General features: G+C 39.9%; 1 protein-coding gene across 5 annotated transcripts in view; it reads right to left on the reverse strand.

The window, feature by feature from the left end:
* Window positions 1–10,129, reverse strand: part of TNFRSF19 (tumor necrosis factor receptor superfamily, member 19) — a 108,577-nt gene extending 98,448 nt beyond the window's left edge. For 2 of the 5 annotated variants that reach the window (XM_005877285.2, XM_014548584.1), the window contains exon 1: window positions 4,240–4,322. The gene's annotated coding sequence lies outside the window, so the exon portion shown is untranslated. Of the gene's footprint in view, window positions 1–4,239; window positions 4,323–9,646; window positions 9,942–10,079 lie in introns of those variants that run through there. The other 3 variants (XM_005877286.2, XM_014548583.1, XM_014548585.1) reach the window with 3 other exon arrangements.
* Between the last annotated feature and the right edge of the window lie 11,898 nt (window positions 10,130–22,027).

The raw sequence follows: 22,027 nt of genomic DNA on the forward strand, positions 1-22,027 counted from the left end.
CACGGCCCCGAGGCTCTCCTAGGCTAGGCGACCCAGCCTCCCTGCAGTCCGTGGCTGGAGGAGCAGGCGAATGCGACCTGGGGCGGGGACGGAGCGGGGTAGGGGCTGGAAGGGACACCAAGACCACCGAGAGCTTGACTGTGTTAGGCGAACTGCTTTGGCGAAGGGAAGGAACCTTCCTTCCTACCCTGCATGTGTGTTCCCAGGACCTTTGTGCTTTCCCTTGCGGGTCACATTCTACCCAAGCCCGCTTCAGCGTAGGAGCAAAGGCCCCCGGAAAACGGTGTGGCACATTTGCTCTGGTCTATCAAGATCATGATGGCCTAGCTCACCAACAGCCGCCTCATTCATTCATTGATGGATTTTCCCAGCAGATGTTCACCCAACACCCTTTCAGAGTTTGTGTTCTAGTTAACTGTGTCCACGCCAAGACCAGCTCAGTCCAACTCTAAGGATCATTAAATAAACTCAGAGCCACTGGTGATGTAGGGAAGCACAGAGCCTGGCCTCCGTGCCTCCATTAGTACTTTGTATAAGGTGTTGACACTTCTGAACTTTAATTTGATAATATACGAAGCAGAGAGGGTACCCACTTTGCTGATTTGTTGGAAGGAGTGAAAGAATTATGTTTGTAACAAAAAGTACTTTTGCAGCAGTAGAAAGCTATAGTAATTATAAGTAATTATTGTTTTATCTGTCCAGTGAGTGAATAAATAGACCAATACTTTCAAACCCAAGATACTGGGCATGACTTATGTGTTGGTTTTGTTTTTCCCACACGACTGCAAGTCTTTTTGGATGGAACCAAATCCTATGTTTTATATACCCCAAGGCCCATACAGGCCTCTCAATAAATATTTGTTGAATGAATGAATGTTATTAGACTTAATTACTGATAACCACATCTCCTGATCCATACTGAGAACACTGTAGTGTTGTGCCAGTTACTTGTGAAAAATACATTAAAATATTATCATCACAAGTGTCACACATCAAGATTGTCTACTTCAAATCTAACATGGTCAGAGTAGAAATCAAATAATGACTTATTTGTAAATGATTTACAAATGACATACACTAGCTTATTTGAACCTCAAAGCAAGTATACATTTCCCTGCCCTAGTAGCTGTTACCTAGTACTACTAAAGATTCGGTATCCTGCACTAACATGCTCCTTATTATATTGAAGTTACCTGTTTGTCTGGGTTCCTCTCTCTAACTAAACTTCAATCTCCTGAGGACAAATCTTTTCTTAATATCTCAGAGCCTAGCTAGCACGTAGGATACTCAGTAATTTGTTAGGCTGAATTACCACATCTTCCTTCATAAGGACTCCAGCATTCACCCCTTCTTCCTCTTTTTCTCTTGGTCTCACCATGTCCACCAAAGTTCAGGCCCTCTCCACCTTTCACTTGAATGTTGCTCCTACAGGGTTTGAATATTATCAGATCTTCTCCTTGCTGTTTTGTCCAGTGGACCTATTTCAACCTCCCTGCCATTACTGTCACTATCCAGTAAAATGATTAACATTCCTCATTGTAAAGAATGGCTTCTATATTCCTTGAATTAGGATTCAGAGATTTCCAGGTTTGGATTCCACCCATATTTTCAGCCTTACCTTTCTTCTCTTCTCTAGACTTTATATTCTTTACTAGAAGCCCGATGCACGAAATTCGTGCAAGGGGCTCAGCCCTCGCAGCCCCGGCTTCGTCTGGAAGGTCGTTTGGTTGTCTGGTCTAACTAGCATATTACGCTTTTATTATTATAGACTAGTGGCCCGGTGCAAAAAATTCGTGCACTGGAGGGGGGTCCCCCAGCCTGGCCTGTGCCCTGTCACAGTGTGGGAGCCCTGCGATTGATCGCCCCAAAGAGGTAGGCCCCACCCACCCATCTGGAGCTCCTTCATGGATTGCCCCAAAGAGGTAGGCTAGAGCTGTGGAGCCCCAGGCCTCCAAGCCGCATGGGGACCTGCCAGCCTCGCCTCCCCCACGTGATGCAGTGGAGGCTGGGCCCCCAAGGCCTCTGCACCAAGCAGGAACCTGCTGGACCAGCCTCCTCCGTGCCGTGTGGAGCCACGGGACCCCCAGGCCTGGCCGCATGTGGAGCTGGGAGGAGGCAGGACTCCCAGGCAGTCTCCGTGCTGCGCACACAGCGTCAAGCCCAGCCCCGCCCACCTGTTATGTGCACAGCCATCTTGTGACGACGTGAAGGCATCAAGGTGTGACGGTATGAGGACCACCTAGGCTTTTATTAGTAAGATATTCTGGCCAAACTGGTCTGCGTGCCTTGACTCAAAGTGCCCTGAACTTGCCCTTCTCTTGGCTGTCTAAGCTTCCTCTTTATATACACCTATTTCCCTCACCTCTCTGATGCCTTACTTATCTGACTTTCACGACCAACTTATAAGTCACAACTCTCACCAGTCTCCAAGGTTTGTGGCCTTCTTATTCGAATGATAGCACTTGCCACATTCTCTCATATGTCATAACTATCTGTGACTGAGATTTCTTCCTCAAGGAATTAAAAGGAGTTCTACTTTCAGAGAAGGGATACATTTTGTTCAAACTTGTATCTCTGATAGTATCAAACATTCTCATAAATATTCAACAAATGTTTTCTGAGTGGATTTATTCTGCCAGCTCAGGAAGTTTAGCCAACTGTCTTTTCTTCTATGGCCACGATTTGTCCTTAGAGCCAGTGACACATGATGTAGTTCTTGCATCATTTCCTGTGTATGTGATTGATCTTCCCAGTAAGCTTGTTAGCTCACTGTGGAGAGAGACCCTAATGTGAACACACACAGGCTTTGGCATCAGATAATCTAGTCTTAGATCCTAATTTGCCATTCACTAGTTGCATGCCCTTGGAAAAGTTACTTAACCTCCCTAAATTTCCATTTCTTCAACTGTAAAGTGAGTTGATTCATTGGTGGTTATTAAATAAAATAAGGTATTGAGATCACTTAACCTAATGCCTGTCACATAGTAAGTGCTCACTCAATGCCAGTCAATATTAGCAGCAGCAGACCTTTTGTAGGGCAGACAATGCCTAGCATCAGTATATAAATGATAATAAAAATGATATTTGACAGTGGTGACAAAGATCATTGAACCTCTGTGCTCTAGCTATTAAATAAATCTTATTCTCTAAAGAAAAGCATGTTAAGTTAATACATACTCCTCACTTTACCTCACTTTGAAGGTATATATGACCTGGAGACAGTATCTGAAGGAGAATCCAGGCCCACAATTAAGCACCAGAAGTGGTACAAAAAGAACTGTATGATCCCTGGGCTCATTCAGAATGAAACTGATGCTTAGAATTGGGGCTGCAAGCATTTTTCTCCCTTTAAAACACTTACTATTATTAATGGGTTGAAATTTTTATTGTAAAAGCCAAATTGTTACATGGATCTTGGTAGAGGTGTTGTTGCTTTAGGGTTGGTATTTCTGAAGTTAGTTTTAGCAATATCTAAGCTAAGGCATTATGTTTATCCTATATAATAAAAGCCTAATATGTTAAGTGTCCGGTTGTCTGGTCGTCCGTTCAACCAATCAAAACATAATATGCTGATATGCTAAGTTCACTCAACCGCTCTCAATGACGTGCACTGACCACCAGGGGGCAGACGTTCCGACTGGTAGGTTAGCTTGCTGCTGGGGTCCAGCCAATCGGGACTAGTGAGACAGGCTGGACATGCCCTGGAGCCTTCCCGTGGTCCCTTTCTGGCTGGCCAAACTCCCATGTCCCTCCCTGGCCCGATCGTGCACTGGTGGGGTTCCTCAGCCTGGCCTGCACCGTCTCAAAATCCGGGACCCCTCAGGGAATGTTGGAGAGCCAGTTTCACCTGATCCCGCAGGCCAGGCTGAGGGACCAGACTGGTGCACGAATTCATGCACCAGGCCTCTAGTTTAGAATATTTCCCCCCCAAAAGTTGAACTAATGAAGTAGCAAACTTCTTGAAAAATAGTTTCAGTGATAAACTAGCTCACTGGAAGAAAAGTTAATGGAAAACTATTTGACTTCTTAGTAATTCCTAGTGTAAATCATTATTCCTTGGGAAAATGGAGTAGAATGAAAGCTACATAAAAATTCTGAATTTTGTCTCTTAGGTCACAGTGACTGCATCTAGTAGGTACTTGACAATTTGTTGAATGAATTAATGAATGGGGTAGGAATCTCAAAGAATAATAAAATTTGCCAAATATAGTTAAAGGCTCTGGTAAGCAGGACACCTACCTTTCCTGTCACCTTAGAGGCTCCACCCGCCACGCTCCACAGTGTGCCCTGCAGGCCCCAGCTGGAGTGGAGGAACAGTGGTGCACTGGCTCAGTTAGTTAGAACTTTGTCCCAATATGCCAAAATTTCGGTTTGATCACTGGTCAGGGCACATATAAGAATCAACCAATGAATGCATAAATAAGTGGAACAACAAATTGATATTTCTCTCTCCTGCCCCACTCTCTTTCTCTAAACTCAATCAATAAATTTTTAAAAATCAAATATAGTTAAGAAAATAAGGAAAAAAATTAACTAGGACCCAAGATTTAAATAATTCCCAATACCCCTTGCTGCCAATTATAGACTATCAGTGCAGGGTTGAGGCCAGATGTTGAGTGACTTGCTCAAGATCAGACACCAACTTAATAATAAAGCTAGAATAAAAACCCAGGCTCTCTGAATCCTAATATAATCTTCACCATACTGCTAGTGCATAAAACAATATACATGAAAAGGCCAGGGAGGTTATTTATTTAATCTAATGTTAAACTCATGACATTTATAAAGCAAAGTTGTAAATTGTAGCAACTGCACTGATCTTTGTGAGTTTATGACACCTCTGTTGGCCAGACTCTTTTCATGTGTTTAATGAAAGAAAAAACGGGCCACTGACTGTCCTCCTTGCCTTTGGATAAATATGGTGAACTCCTCTGCATATGGCTGAATTAAAGACCAGGCTCAATGGGCAGCAGCCTGTGATGCTAGGTCACAGGGCTACCAAAGTATTAAAGACATTTAACAAGATGGAGAAAGCTGTACTTATCATAACTCATTTCAGAGAGAGGGTAGTTTATGTTGGAAGTGATGTTTGATAATTTGCTCAACACTCCCACCTCACCCTCCTCACCAAAGAGCAAAGTTAAATCACAGTGAATTGGGTTAAAGTACTTCTCAATCCAAGGATGTGAAACTTGGTAACTTCTGAGTGGTGATTTCAGCAAGTGGGTGGATTTGGAGCCAAAGCTGAATGATTTTTGACAGTAGAGGATAAATTAAGCATAGCCACAAGGGAGTCTCCTTTCGCTCTCCTTTCATTGCCCATTCTTCTGAATTGGGCTAACAAATTTTTAAAGAATTACTCTTTAAAGGGGCATCAATTATTAATTTTTCCAGGGTGCCTTGGACTGGCCTGGCCATCAAAGGGGCGACTGACCAAACCAAATGTGGATGCTTGAGTTTGGTCCAGTTCTGAAGCAGAGAAGGAATGGATTATATCTTGAAGTTATTTATAGCTGAAAATTCTAGGCCAGCTGATGGAAAAATCTATCAAAAGCTTCTAATAGTTCTCATAAAATATATCAAAAGAAAGAAAAAAAAACCAGAACCCATTTTTAGCCAAAATTTTGGCTACAATGTTTGCTAACAGTTAAATTCAGCTCTATTTAATTCTTATAACAGAAAGAATTAACTGCTTAGCCCTAGAACAAAAGAACACAGATATACTCTAGTGCAGTGGTTCTCAACCTTCCTAATGCCGCAACCCTTTAATACAGTTCCTCATGCTGTGGTGACCCCCAACCATAAAATTATTTTCGTTGCTACTTCATAACTGTAATTTTGCTACTGTTATGAATCATAATGTACATATCTGATATGCAGGATGTATTTTCATTGTTCGCGACCCACAGGTTGAGAACCGCTGCTCTAGTGCTGCCATTTAATTAGCCCTGTGGTCTTGCACATGTTATTGACCTTTCTGAGATTCACTTTCCTCATTTGTCTAATGGGCATGACAAACCTAATTGTACATTTAAATGAGATATTGTTTTAAAAAATACTGTTAGAGCTCCTGGCACACAAGTAGTCAATAAATATTACTGAATTAATTAATAACTGGTGAATTAATTAATATTAATGAACATTACTAAGTAATCATCTATAAAGCTTTATATGAAACCTTTATGATAGTGATAAAACATGACTGACAGACATCTATTTGGCCTCAAGAGCAGTGTATATGTGTACAGTTTACAATCAATACATAAATTTATTCACAAGAAATATATTAATTTCTTCCAAGAAAAAAACACAGAAAGTTAATGAAAACATATTCAAGGATTCTGAAAGTAATCACAAATCCATATATATCTTCATGTCTGGACCACAAATGTAATATGGAACACATATCATGTACAAACCCATGTTGAATTTGCAAACTGAAATCTCACAAAATCCCACTGGAAATATCTCTTGAGGAGTAACAACCTTTAATTCACTTTTTAACTTTTCATGGATCCTACTGACATCTTCAATTCCTTGGAAACATGAAAAGATATGCTTATATAATGCCAAACTTGTATACACATATACACACAAATATATATAATTCCACATTGTATTGATATATTAAATTTGGGGGGAATTATTTTAAATGTTACAGTAAATTATGTGTAGCAATAATTGTGTTTAGACTGCTTAGAAAGATAGAAGTGAAAGAAGCAGTTGGGAAATAACCAGACTAACCCAGTTGATTGACATATCTATTATGGAAAAAAAAAACAGACCAAAAAGAGTATTGTAATAGGAAGTGGCTATCTCTATGATTCAAACTAACACCGTTTTCTGATCAGCTACCCAGTGAATTTGTTTTAGCAGTTTTTGGAAAATGGACTATGCATGGTGAACAAGAAAGAACAGTGGACTTGCAAAACTAGCCATATGATGTTAGTTAAGATAGCCAAGTTACTTTTCTCTAGTTTCAGTTTCCTCATCTGTAAAATGGCTATAAATATTCCACCCTGGCCCTAGCCAGTTTGGCTCAGTGGATAGAGCATCGACCTGCAAACTGAAGGTTCCGGGGTTTGATTCCAGTCAAGGGCACTTGTCTGGGTTTCAGGCTTGATCCCCAGTAAGGGGCCTGCAGGAGGCAGTTGATCAAGGATTCTCTCTCATCATTGATGTTTCTATCTCTCTCACTTTCCCTTCCTCTCTGAAATCAATAAAAGTATATTTTTTAAAAATTGCACCCTGCTTATTTTACGAGGATAATCTGATCAATGCCCTAATTTCGCCCATGAGAAAACTGAGTAGCAAAGTGATTCTCTTAAGGTTACATAGCTAATCAGTGACACAATCATGACTAGAAATAAAAGTCTTTTGAAGAGTTGGACTTTCTGCAGTAACAAAGCTGTCATTGAAGCAGTAGATAGGAAAGTGCTTTGAAAAATGTAACATAAGGGTTTCGTTCAGTAGAAGTACTATGGAGTGTATCTACTTAAACTACAATCAAGAGCGTCATGTGGCAATTAAGAAATGCCTTTGAGATTGTACCTTACATTCAGCAATAGCCATCTTTCCTTTAAAATCAAATAGAATCTGTTTCATTTCTCAATGAAGATATAAGAAATAAACAATTAACTGAATTAATTCAGACACTGAAGTGGATTTTCAGGGACTTGACTGACCCAAGTTAGTTTTCTACAAAGTCTAAATTAATCAGATAATTGCTAATTCTGCCTTTTGTTTTGTGCTGTGTACAGTCTGCATTTGTTGACATATACCTAGTAACAAGAATAGTCATTTAAAAGTTTTTAAAATCCCAAATCTGAACTAAATGATCAAGTTCCTAAGCACACTACTTCTTTAGGCATCTTCTCCAGTCATTACTTTAAAAGTTTAATTTTTTTAATCTGAATGTGAGCATTAATTCCGTTTTTGTGATATAAAGAAAATTTTTAAGCAAACAAATGAAAAAAACATATCAACCTAAACTGATAATCCAGGATATTGTGAACATGTTTTGTTATACTGTCAGTAAAACAAAAACTTAAATGCCTCTCTTGGCATGACTATAAACAGCAGTTTAGTCTTTTAGATTCAAGTGTTACTGACACATTGAAAAAATATAGTCAGCTTATTATGGTTTAAAATAATCTCCACTTAACAGCTATCAATGTTTTAAAATTAGGCAAACAGTGCTAATCAACCTCCTAATATCAGAAGGAAAGTTTAGAAAGTAATTTAATTAACTGGTTCTGAAAAATTAATTACATATGTAATGAGCCTCATTAGACCTTTCCTGCCCTGTCCGGGTAGCTAAACTGATTAGAGCATCCCAATATGCCAAGGTTGCAGGTTTGATCCCTGGTCAGGGCACATATAAGAATCAACCAATGAATGAATAAATACGTGGAACAACAAAAATCGATGTCTCTTTCTCTCCATCTTCCTTTCTCCCTCCCTCCCTTCTTCTCTCTCTCTAAAATCCATAAATAAATAAAAAAGAAAGAATAGACTTCCTGTTTCATCAGAATTTCAGATTAAAGGATGACTGGTCTTTTCACTTATAATTTCTTTGTGGTTCACAGAGCATAAAATAGACTGTTGGTTATGATGATCATTAAATATTTTACCCTAATAAATTTAGGACTAGAACATTAAAATAAACTGACCTGAACATGGAACTCTTATGTTTTTACTATATTAATTCTTGCATCCCAATGTAAAGATTTTACTTGGTGTGTATGTATGTGCACGAGTGTGTGTGTGTTGGCGAAAATTGACAAAAAACCAAACCCACAACATTAACTTTCAAATTTAGCACACCAATATATTTTGGTTTTGCCATGTTGAGTATAAACTAAGTAAAAACTTAATGTAACATAATAACTGTGGATTACTCAGATAGTTTTCATAAACAGTTGGCCAATTGTAACTTACCATAGCTGTCACTATACACTTAACATAAATGTTAATTTAAGAATATTAAACTTGTAAATGTTCTGGTAAATAAGGCTTGTGCTGTTTTCAAATGTTATAGAATAGCACTAGAGGATTTTTAAACCAAACTTAGCCCCAATTTCCCTTCACTGTTTTAAAATTCTTTAGTTTTACACATAAAAAGCTGTAATCATGTTTGAATGCCTTTTCAATGAGTCCCTTGAGGATTCAAACTGCATAGAGAAATGTATTTGATAGGTTTACATCTTGGAGGTGAGAGAATAAATAAACTACAAAAACAATATTGCCAGAGATGTGCTGTACTTTTTAATATAAGAAAACATTGGCATCAAGTAAAGTCCCACTGCCTGTTCACTAAGAAAAGTAACCTGTAAATACCTAGAGCAAGTATAGTTCACAGACCTCAGGCTCTGGAGCATGGGCTGTGTGCTAAAGTTAGCACTTTTCTTTTTTTGTCTGGTTTGAACAACTCATTCCCAAGTAAAATTTGCATGGCAGATTGCAAACCCTTTTGTACAAACTACTAACATGGCATCCAGTATCATATTTACTCTGACACAGATATAGAGCATAATGTAGTAGTCAAACATAGAAATGCTTGTTTTTAATTGAGTAAAACCATCTTTTCCTTAGAACACATAGGAAAGGTGAAGTGAAAACTACAACAAAATATAAAATGCTGTACCTGCAACGTGCTGAACTCTTTCCAGTACTCACCCTTCCGGCAACTTAACTTCTCCTTGGCAGCACTGCTGTGCCAAATGCTTCTACCTTCCCAAAACTGTGTGTCAGCACAAGCCCAGACGAAACTTCAAATCCAGGAAAATAAAATTAACCATGCAGATCAAAGGCAGGGAGCAGGGAGATGAAATGCCCGTAATCTGATCTGTGATCAGTTGCAGAACATCAAAGGCAGAGCTAAATTTATATATAAGCAGGGATATCAAGAAAGTTCACTTTCAGCAGGTAGTCACCCTCCCGCCTCTTAGTCCACAAACTCTTTTGTTTAACATGGATCACGTCGTTTTCCTCCCCCAACTCCCTCCCCCCCCCCTTTTTTTTTCAAGAAGGCAATACCGCGGTTCTCCCAAGCTTGGGCTGAGTGGCTGGATCCTTACCATAGCCTTTTCGGTTCCCAAGCTGTGTTGTGGATTTGTGTGCTGGAAGCTGCCTAGTGCCAGCGGGTTCTGCTTTATCCCTTTCATCTCGCTGAACTGCAGATCCCATGACATCATTCAGCGCCGTGGGACTGGTAGGAGAGTTATAATTCAGCCTGTGGGGGAGTACAGCTCAAGAGAAGCCAGAGTTTGCCTGATTTTAGACTATTGTGCCTCTGGCAGGACAGTTTCTGTTATCTGCTTCCCAGTTGGAAAAGTCGTCAATTGCCGCTGGATGATTACAGTATGATAAGATCCCTGATCCATCCAGGTTCCAAATGGCAGCATTTAGTTGACATAAAAATAACATTGTTTTTTACAAAGACTGCCAAATATTCAGAATAATTAAATATCACTCTAAGACCATTCCAGAAACACCCAGGGGCACTGTCAGTTGGAAAAGATGACATTTTAAAAAATGTGTTTTTGTTTTCAATGTGACAAGTTTTTAAGGATTTTAAGTAAACTGTCTTTTCCTTGAAACTTAAATTATTAGAATTGACTGCCAATTAAACAGTGATGTTTTAATTAAAGTAATTAATGGGCAGATAACAAACAATTAATCAGTGACTGATATCTGCCACTTTCTCACATAAGCCCTTGGGCAGAGACTTAATCTTAGTCTAGGTCTTAGTTTGGGATTCTGAAAATTAGATTTTAAAACATGTAGTTCTTAGATAGGTATACTTCATTAACACCTGTGAGCATTTTAAAGTTTACAAAAGAAAAGAATTATGTACAGGAAAGTACTACCCCTGTGCTTACCCCAAAGCTGTGTCCCTTACCTTTTAGAGTTAATTCTTCTAACTCCATAGTTTGAACTCTTAACTCACTAAAAATCATCACAGTAGGCTAATTCTCCATAAATTTAAAATTAAACCTATTACATATTATTTAGCATTTTTACTACTGTCTCTTAACAATGGCAGATTCAATAAAATAAGATTATTTTTAGTATTTACCAAAATAGAAGATAATAAGAAATTTCATCTTCATTACAATACAGGATACAGTGCATTTCTGAATTCCAGACCAGTCTTTGATGGAATGAAGGAAAACTTTCTGTTTTATAATGGACACTTGCCAACATTTAGAAGGTCAGTTAAACAAATTTTTTTTTCCAAAATAGAAGACAGTAGAATTTCATCTTTTTTATATAAAAAGAAATCTGTACTCCCCTCCTAATTGGCCTAGTCCAATTTTTTCTGATATGATATTTGAAAATATAGTTCATGATGTGTTTATTTCCAGACTTCTATGATTCCTGAACAAATTTTAATAGCAAAGTATTTGCTTTGAAGTTATTGAGTTCAGTATAACACTTAAATAGTCATGTTTATTTTTCAAGATTTCTTTTATAATTTTTCTACCTCATATGTCATTTCTCAAATATACCCAGAGCCTAGGTAGTACTTGAAGTGCAGGTGTGGTTCTCCATGACTTCCCTAGAGTAGGGTAGGAAAGCTCCTGTGATACCCGGCCTACACATAATGTTTCCTTTGAATACAAAGAAAATATTTAAAAGGACAAAATATTTCCAAGTGGGCATTTGTCTATTTCTTCTCTGAGTTAGCCCAGCATGAAATCCATACTCCATCAAACTGCACCCAGGAATAAAGTTTCCGGATACACGGACAGATTAAGTCATAGATGTTCAACAACTGGATGCTCTGTAAGGTTATTTCCATAAGGAAGTAAATCCTAATGTCTTGATAGAGTTCAATATCAATAGAAATAGGTGAGGGACTGATTTAGAATTCTTCAAGTTCCCCTGGAAGCTTATATGGGGCATTTGGAAGCAGGACTTAAATGAGAATCAGCCAAATGATCCTCAATTTATACAAACCTCACCAAGGAAGATTTGCAGATCAAAATATGTCTAGCAATGCAATATTATCTCCAATGGAAGAGTATATTCACCAAGTCACTGAAAATTATTTTGAATTGATCCTTCTGTGGCCAAGTACCCCCCATATGTGAGATGAAAAGTGACTGAGGTGAGGGCCCTGTCTGTCGCCAAGAGCAGAGTGTGGCTAAAGGCCCTTTAGAGTGAGCAATGACCTTCTGACCCCAGATCATTAGTGCTGTGGCCCATCCCACTGAACTCCCTTCATTATGGACATGTGGCTTGGACCATTGTTATTGCTAAACAGCTTCATGAAGGGGAGCTGATTCAAAACTTTCCTCTTTGCCTTCCAGGAAGCTTAGATTAGTGAAATTTAATCTGAAGCTATGGTGATAAGAAATATGCTACTATGAAGTTAAATATTCCTATATGAAGTTATAGTACTTTACTGATGATTTCTAGGGCCATGGCATAGTATAATATACTTGACTTCTTAAACTCCTCCTTGCATTTCAGCCACCTGGTGTGTAATAGGGCCGGGCAGCAATCTGATCTGAGGAGCTCAAGGTTGCATTTCATTGCCCTTAAGACTAAGGAAAAATCAATTGTTCATAACCAAGAACACTGGGGGGTAACTGAGATTCTTGAGGGGTGTCTCATGTACCCCCACTGAGTGATATTTTCTTTACAACACCTGAAACATGTTACCTTGACAGGCAAATCACCTAAACTCCTATGATTGTGAGATATAGGTTCAGGTAATTCATAATATTTTTTCCATTAAGTTTCAAAGTTCTTGGAGTCACCTAGCACTCTTTTGTAGTATCATCTTTTCTAAAGTTTCTGTTCATAGAATATCATAGAATACATCCCTGATTATATCAGAATAAGCACAACCTTATACATAAGTTGGGAGGAATAATTTTGGAATTTCTTTCATTTACACACTTTTGTGTGTGTGAAGTAGTTCACTGTTAAGGAAGGAGCAGGGACACTAGAGTCAGAAAGGCCTGGGTTTAAATATATCTCATTATTTGCAACATAATAACAGCTTGGACAATTGGGGCAAACTACTTAATCTCATTTAGCTTCATTTTCCTCAACTATAAGCAGGAAACAACATCTACCTTGTTAATGTTGTTGAGAAAATAAATGCACATAGAGAGCTTCAAGCAATCCCACTTCTGGGTATGTATTCAAAGCAAATGCACCTCCATGTTCACTGCAGCATTATTTACAATTAGAGGCCTGGTGCATAGGATTCTGCATTCAGGGCGGGGGGAGAGGGGTCCCTCAGCTCGGTCTGCACCCTCTCCACAGTCTGTATTCTGGGAGCCCTCGGGAGATGTCTGACTGATGGCTAAGGGCCTAAGCCGGCAATCAGACATCCTTAGTGCTGCTACAGAGTCAGGAGAGGCTCCCGCCACCACCATTGCTGCGCTCGCCAGCAATGAGCCCGGCTTCTGGGCTTCTGGCTGAGCAGCACTCCCCCTGTGGGAGCGCACTGACCACCAGGGGGCAGCTCCTATGTTGAGCGTCTGCCCCCTGGTGATCAGTGCATATCATAGTGACCGGTCGTTCTGCAGTTTGGTCGATTTGCATATTACCCTTTTATTACATAAGATAGCCAAGATATAGAAACAACCTAAGTGTCCTTAGATGGATGAGTTGATAAAGAAAATGGATATATGTAATGGAATATTACTCAGCCTTAAAAAAGACAGAAATCCTGACATTAGCAACAACATGTATGAACCTAGTCCTAGAGGACATATGCTAAGTGAAATAAGGCAGACACAGAATGATAAGTAGTGCATGATCTCACTTATATGTGGAATCTAAAACAAACAAAACAAAGCAAAATACAGAAACCTCACTGAACTCATAGTAACAGAGAGTAGAATGGTAGTTACCAGAAGCTATGGGGGAAAAGAGGAGATGAAAAAAATTAAGAAAGAAAGAAGAATGGTGGTCACCAGGGGCTTGGGAGATGGGGTCATGGAGAGTTGTTGCTTAATGGGTACAGATTTTCAGTCTGGCAAGATAAAAAAAGATCTAGAGATGGATGGTAGTGATGGTTGTGCAACAATATGAATGTATTAATATCACTGAACTGTACACTTAAAATGGTTAAGATAGTAAATTTTGTGTTATGTGTATTTTACCACAATAAAAAATGGAAGAAGAAGAAAAAAAACATCAAGCAGAATAAACTCTTAGTGGAAAAGCTAAGTTCCCTCTTTTTCTTCTTTGTGAGAATTAAAGAACAATAGTGATCACCAATATTAATTGGGAAATCAAACTCAAAAAATTGAGTTGAAATTAAATATAAAGGCTTTTCAGAGTCCTGGGACTATTCTTACATGATTTGGGACCACTTTATACATAAAAAGAAAATGGTTCAAACCTATTATGGGTTGAATTGTATCTGTTCAAATTCATATGTACCTCAGAATGTGACCTTATTTGGAGATAGGGTCTTTACAGAGGTAATTGAGTTGCAATAAGTTCATTAGGGTGAGCCCTAATCCAATATGACTGGTGTCCGTATAGAATGGGAAAATTTGGAGACAGACACACACAGAGGAAAGGTAATGTGAAGAAAAACAGGGAGAAAATGGCCATCTACAAGCCAAAGATAGAGGGCTGGTACAGCTGTTTCACTCAGAGCTCTCAGAAAGAGCCAACCTTGCCAACATCTTGATTTCAGACTTCTAGTCTCCAGGACTGTGAGAAAATCATGTTCTGTTTTTCAAGCCACCCAGTCTGTAGGACTTTGTTAGGGTAGCAGTAGCAAACCAATATAGAACCTTTATCCAATACTTCAGAAGGCTTACATTCTCCTCCTAAGTATGCCCTACAATCTGCTTCCTGAAAAACCCTCTCAGCTGCTGTGGATACCCGCTATGCTGGGTATATCTTCTTTATGGGCAGAAGATTCTTTCTTTTCCCAAAGTGCCAGTTCAGGGGTACAGTTGAGTGAAGTAGAGTATTACTGAAAGTTATTAAAGAAAGGGATTAAAGCACAATTTTTTGCTTTCTCTATATATAAAAGCCTAAGTGACCGTCGCAACCGAAACAACCGAATGGACAACCGAATAGGCTGCGTGGGGTGACCAGGCTGGCAGGGGGGTTAGTGAGGACCGACCAAATGACTGAGCAGTGGGCTGCGTGGGGCGACCAGGCCGGCGGGGGGAGGGGGTGGCAACGAGGGGTGACCAAACGACCGAACAGCAGGCTGCATGGGGTGACCAGGCCGGCAGGGTGGGCAGGTGGGGGTGACCAGGCCAGCAGGGAGGGGTAGTGAGGGGCAACTAGGCTGGTGGGGGGGACAGTTAGGGGCGATCAGGTAGGCAGGCAGGTGAGCAGTTAGGAGCCAGTGGTCCCCAGGATCGGGCCTAAACCGGCAGTCGGACATTCCCCAAGGGGTCCCGGATTGGAGAGGGTGCAGGCTGGGCTGAGGGAACCCCCCCCCCCACCGGTGAACGAATTTCATGCACCGGGCCTCTAGTAATAAATAAAGCAGCTATGAATACATGTTCAAGTCTTTGAATGGGTATATATTTTCATTTCTCTTAGGTAAATACCTAGAAGTAGAATTTCTGGGTTTATGTTTAAGAAACATTCAAATTGTTTTCCAAAGTGGTTGTATCATTTTACATTCCTGTCAATAGTATATAAGATTTCCATTTGCTCTACTCCCTTGACTTGTAGTTGTCAATCATAATTTTAGCCATTCAGATAGGGTTTAGTATTATCTCATGATGATTTAAAAATTTTTTATATACATAGATTTCATTTTTAAGAATAGTTTTAGATTTACAGAAAAATTGGGCAGCTAGTAAATATATTTTCCATATACCCCTTGTATCCCATATACAATTTACCTTATTATTAGCATCTTTCATTAGTTTGGTATATTTATAATAATTAATGAACCAATAGTAATATATTATTATTAGTTGAAGTCTTTAGTTTACACTAAAGTTCACATTTTGTGTTGTACAGTTCTGTAGATATTGACAAATGAATAATGTCATGTATCATTAACTGAATTTTGATTGAGATTGCATTGAACCTATAGAACACATTGGGAAAAATTAACATCTTAGCAATAGTGAATCTTCCTATCCAAGGACATGGAAACAGCTTTCCATTTATTTAGATCTTGTTTGACTTCTTTTAACAGTATTTTATAGTTTTTCTCATATAGATCTTATAGATTGAAAAAAGTTATACCTAATTATTTTAGGTTTTTTTCTGAGGGGTGTTAATATAAATGATATTGTGTTTATATTTCAAGTTTCAATTGTACAATGTTCATATATAGGAAAATAATAGTCTTTTGTATATTAACCTTATATCCTGTAATCTTACTTTTACCACTTATTGGTTCTAGGAGTGTTTTGGTCAATTCTTTGGATTAATTTAGTTCAATTTGGGGATTTGGGGGGATCCCTTGGGGGATGTCTGACTGCCGGTTTAGGCCTGATATCTCGGTCCTAAACTGGCAGTCGAACATCCCTCTCACAATCCGGGACTGCTGGCTTCTAACTGCTCACCTGCCTGCCTGCCTAATCACCCCTAACTGCCCCCCCTTCCAGGCTGATCACCCCTCACTGCCTATGCCTGTTGGCCTGATTGCCCTCAACTGCCCCCCACCCCTGCCGCTGGCCTGGTTGCCCCACGCAGCTTGCTGCTCAGTTGTTTGGTCATCCCTCACTAACCCCCCTGCAGGCCTGGTTGCCCCACACAGCCTGCTGTTCAGTCATTTGGTAGTCCCTTGCTAATCCCCCTGCAGGCCTTGTCGCCTCAGGCAGCCTGCTGGTCGTTACTGTTACTGTGATGGCATCCCAGACAATTTGCATATTCCTCTATTATTAGTATAGATAGTCCAGTCCAGCATCCTGTGTGTGTAGTTTGCATGGCCATGGGCCGTACAGCTGCTTAAGGCCACATGGCAGGTAAGAGCATGGGGCAAGTGCAGGTCATGAACCAAGAGCGAGAAAGGGTGAATAAAGGGCAAGAGAGGAAACTTTTTCTCTGGAGATTTTACTCTTCCAAGATTTTGCACACTTGCAGTGGCTTCACCCTTCTAGCCAATAATCTTTTACCCAGGCTAGTCTGACAGACAAGTACCTTTCCTATATTAACTGGACTTCACTGCAAGTGTGCCCATCTCCCACTTTGTTCGATTCCTTCCCCCACTGATCTGCAAGGAATGGACCAGTGATTCCTGGTGAAGCTGCCCACATGACCATGTTTATAATGTCTGGCCTTCCCTTTGCTCTTTTCCTGTTATTAATATTAATAAACTAGCTAATTACAACAATAACAAAGTTTTTCCCCCAACACTTTAAATATTTATTCTCTCTTTTTACCTTCATAGTTTCTCTTTTTTTAAATGTGTTTTTATTGATTTTTAGAGAGAGAGAGGAAGAGATAGAGAGATAGAAACATGGATGAGAGAGAAACATCAATTGGCTGCCTGCTGCGCACACCCCCACTGGGGATCGAGCCCCCGACCTGGGTATATGCCCTGACCAAGAATCAAATCAGTGACCTCCAGGTACATGGGTCAACAATCAACCACTGAGCAACATTGGCTGGGCATAGTTTCTTATGAGAAGTCTAATATTCTTATTTTTGAATAGGTAAATTTATTCTTCTTTAGAGTTCAAGATTTTATATTTGTCTTTGGTTTTAGCTTAAATATGTAGCTTAAATATCATAGGCTTAGGCATAGATGTTTTAGTATTTATTTTTGTTGGTATTCTCTGTGCTTCCTGGGTCTGTGGTTCAATGTTTGTCATTAATTTTGGAATATTCTCGGCCATTATTATTTCAGATATTTCTTCAGCTCCTGCTCCTTTCTTCTCCTCTTGGCATTATGATTACTTGTATATCACAATTTTTGTAACTGTCCCACATTTTTTTTTCTTAATTCTTTGAATTTTAGTTTAGGAAGTTTTTATTGATATTTTTTCACTGATTCTTTATTTCACTGTTTCTAGTTTACTCATGAACCTATCAAAGGTGTTTTTCATTTCTGTTACAGTGTTTTTTATTTATAACATTCCTTTTTCATACTTTCTTAGAATTTGCACCTCTCTGCTTATATTACTCATCTATTCTAGCATATTGTCTACTTTTCCCATCAAAGCCCTTAATACAGGGGTGGACAAAAGTAGGTATATAGTTGAGAGTACACAATACAGTTTATTCTTGTATTATTATTTATTAATTACTAGTAGCCTGGTGCACGAAATTCGTGCACGGAGGGGGTGGGTTCCCTCAGCCCAGCCTGCACTCACTCTAATCAGGGACCCCTCAGGGGATGTCCAACGGCCGGTTTAGGCACGATCCCACAGGTTTACATATTTTGTAAACTGGCGGTCAGACACCCCTCTCACAATCTGGGACTGCTGGCTCCTAACCACTCACCTGCCTGCCTGCCTGATTGCCCCTAACCCCTCTGCCTGCCTTCCTGATCTCACCCCTAACTGCCCTCCCCTGCAGGCCTGATCTCACCCCCAACTGCCCTCCTCTGCTGGCCAATTTGGTTCTGATTGGTCAGTTTCTATGCCAGTCAGTGTCAAAAGCTTCACCTCCTAGGCAGCCATTGGCTCCTCACAGTTGACCTAGATTTGGTTCTGATTGGTTAGTTTCTATGCCAGTCAGCGTCTCTGGGCCTATCAACAGGGTCTGATCAGAAAGGCAGGGCTGATCAGCAGTCCCTGTGGAGGCTTGGAGAGAAATGGAAGCGTGGCTGTTGGCCAGGCTGGGAGAGAAAGAGAGGCAAGTTCTGATCAACAGCTGCCACAGAGGCTATGGATCAGACCCTCCCTCTCTCTCTGCAGGCCTCTCTCCAGGCCTATCCACAGCCCTCTAGGCAGTCAGTGCTGGGTCAGGCACTGCAGAGGCCCCATTCAGTGCTGGGTTGAGCTTCCAGTCTGGTGGAGCTTTCAGTGATTAGGATCCTGGCTCTTTATTATGTAGACAGTATTATTTATTTGTATTATAACTTTAAGCCTACTTTTGCCCACCCCTGTATATTAATCATAGTTATTTTAAATTCCCTATGTGATCATTCTAAAATCTGTATCATATATGAGTCTGATTCTGATGCTTGCTTTGTCTCTTCAGACTGTATTTTGTCCCACCTTTTGCATGCCTTGTAATTTCTTGATGAAGGTGAGGCATGCTGTATGAGGTAATTCAACTTTTTGTGTGAAGTAAATCTCTTATGTGATGCTAAGCTAGTGCTATGCTAATCTGGCTAGGATCTAGGCTGTGTTTAATGCTGTAGTTCAGTGGTTCTCAACCTCTGGCCCTTTAAATACAGTTCCTCATGTTGTGACCCAACCATAAAATTATTTTCGTTGCTACTTCATAACTGTAATGTTGCTACTGTTATGAATCGTAATGTAAATATCTGATATGCAGGATGGTCTTAGGCGACCCCTGTGAAAGGGTCATTCGACTGCCAAATGGGTTGTGACCCACAGGTTGAGAACCGCTGCTGTAGTTGTAGGTGCCAGAAGTTTCCATACCTTACAGTTCACATATTTTGTTTTTTTCCCTGTTGTCACTGTGTTATTGGTGGAATACATAGGCAGCAAAATATCAGACATATGTCGTAGCAGTATCTTTACCGATACAGCTCCTAGGGCAATGGAAACTAAAGAGAAAATAAACAAATGGGTCTACACCAAAATAAAAAGCTTCTGCACGGCAAAAGAAACCATCAACAAAACAATAAGAAAGCCCACTGCATTGGAGAACATATTTGTCAATATTACTGGTATCTCTGATAAGGGTTCAATCTCCAAAATTTATAGGGAACTCATACAACTTAACAAAAGGAAGATAAACGAGCCAAGCAAAAAATTGGCAAAAGACCTAAACAGACACTTTTCGAAAGAAGACATAAAGAAGGCCAAGAGATATATGAAAACATGCTCAAAGTCACTAATCATCCGAGAGATGCAAATAAAAAAAACAATGAGATACCATCTCACACCTGTCAGAATGGCTATCATCAACAAATCAACAAATGACAATTGCTGGCAAGGATGGGAAGAAAAATTCCCTCTTGCACTGCTGGTGGGAATGCAGACTGGTGCAACCACTGTGGAAAACACTATGGAGTTTCTTCAAAAAATTAAAAATGGATCTCCCACTTGACCCAATAATCCCACTTCTAGGAATATATCCAAAGAAATCAGAAACACCCATCAGAAAGGATATATGCACTCCTATATTCATAGCAGCACAATTTACAATAGCTGAGATTTGGAAACAGCCTAAGTGGCGATCTGCAGATCATGGATTAGAAAACTGTGGTACATCTATTCAATGGAATACTATGCTGCTGTAAAAAAGAAGGAACTCTTAACATTTGCAACAGCATGGATGGACCTGGAGAGCATCATTCTAAGCGAAATAAGCCAGTTGGAGAACGATAAATATGACATGATCTCACTAATTTATGGGTATAATGAAGAACATAAACTGATGATCAAAAATAGATCCTGATGATGCCGAAACCGGTTTGGCTCAGTGGATAGAGCGTCGGCTTGCGGACTGAAGGGTCCCAGGTTCGATTCCGGTCAAGGGCATGTACCTGGGTTGCGGGCACGTCCCCAGTGGGAGATGTGCAGGAGGCGGCTGATCGATGTTTCTCTCTCATCGATGTTTCTAACTCTCTATCTCTCTCCCTTCCTCTCTGTGGAAGATCAATAAAATATATTTAAAAAAAAAATAGGTCCTGATGGAAAAAAATAATATTTTAGGATATAATAGAAGTAATCCTGTTATTTGCAGATTTTTAATATTTCCTACAACTTTTGTGATATCATACTATATTACTATAGTTTTGGTAATATTATTATACTTAAAATTCTTTTTTTCTTGAAATACTAATGTTTATTGCATATAATATTATTATATCTAAGATTTTTCTTGAATAATTGGTGTTTACTGGATGTAACATTATTATATTTAAAATCATTTTTCTTGAGAAAAAACAAGAAAAACAATTAGAGGACTAAAAGATTTTTTAGCAAAAGCATGGAAATTTATTGTAAGCATATATAAACTCCCCCTGGAGAGGGGTGCCCAAAGGGGAACTCCCCTAAGGAGGGGTCCCGAAATGAGAAAAACCTTCTCTTGTCTCTCTAAAATAGGAAAAACCTAGTCCTGTGAGTCTCTTTGTCTATGGGTTAATAAATGCTGGAAGATTCATTGTCTCTTCATGACACTTTGTAATTGGACCCTTCCTTATTTTATGTCCCCTGTGCTTTCCTAATTGACCACTTTTCCCCTTTTCCCTGCATGATATCAGTTTCAAAGTTTCAAAGCTCACCTGGTGCCCCATCTTCTTCTTCCCCTTATCTTGTAACACTCTTGTAAACAATCTGGTGGATTGGAGTTGTCTCTGCCTCTCATGTATTCATTCCTCTCTCATGGATCACCCTTCCCCTAATCTGCCTCTCCTGTCTCTAACTCTTTTCAGTCCCCCCTCTGATTAGGAAACCCCAACTGCTGTTGGGGATAAGGGGCGATGATCATTCTAGCTACTTCCTGCTGGACAGGGACATTGACTGGGGCAGCAGTCAGGTTCCCATAGGGCAATCTAGGGGTCCAAGAAAGAAGGATGTGGCTTCCATTTGTGGTTCCACTGGAGAACCATTTGTAGCTTTAGCATCTACACTAATAAAAGAGAAACATGGTAATTAGCGTACGACCGCTACCCTTCCCATTGGCTAATCAGCATATCCTTATGCAAATTAACTGTCAGCCAAGATGGCGGCTGGCAGCCATGCACTGAAGCGAACAGGGAGGCTTGCTTGCTCCAGTGACAGCGGACTCCAACGTTCCCAGCCTGACTTGCCTAAGCAACTATGTTGCAAATATAGAAGCTAAACAAAACCCTAGAAATCGGCTTTCAGTCAGCCGGGCCTCAGCCAGCCGGACCGCAACATTGTATCAAATACAGAAGGTAAAGGCCAGAAACCTGCTTTCAGCAGCTAGGCCTCAGAGCTAAAGCTGGCCCAGAATA

The sequence above is a fragment of the Myotis brandtii genome, unplaced genomic scaffold (genome assembly GCF_000412655.1).
Source record: "Myotis brandtii unplaced genomic scaffold, ASM41265v1 scaffold516, whole genome shotgun sequence".
NCBI lineage: Eukaryota > Metazoa > Chordata > Mammalia > Chiroptera > Vespertilionidae > Myotis > Myotis brandtii.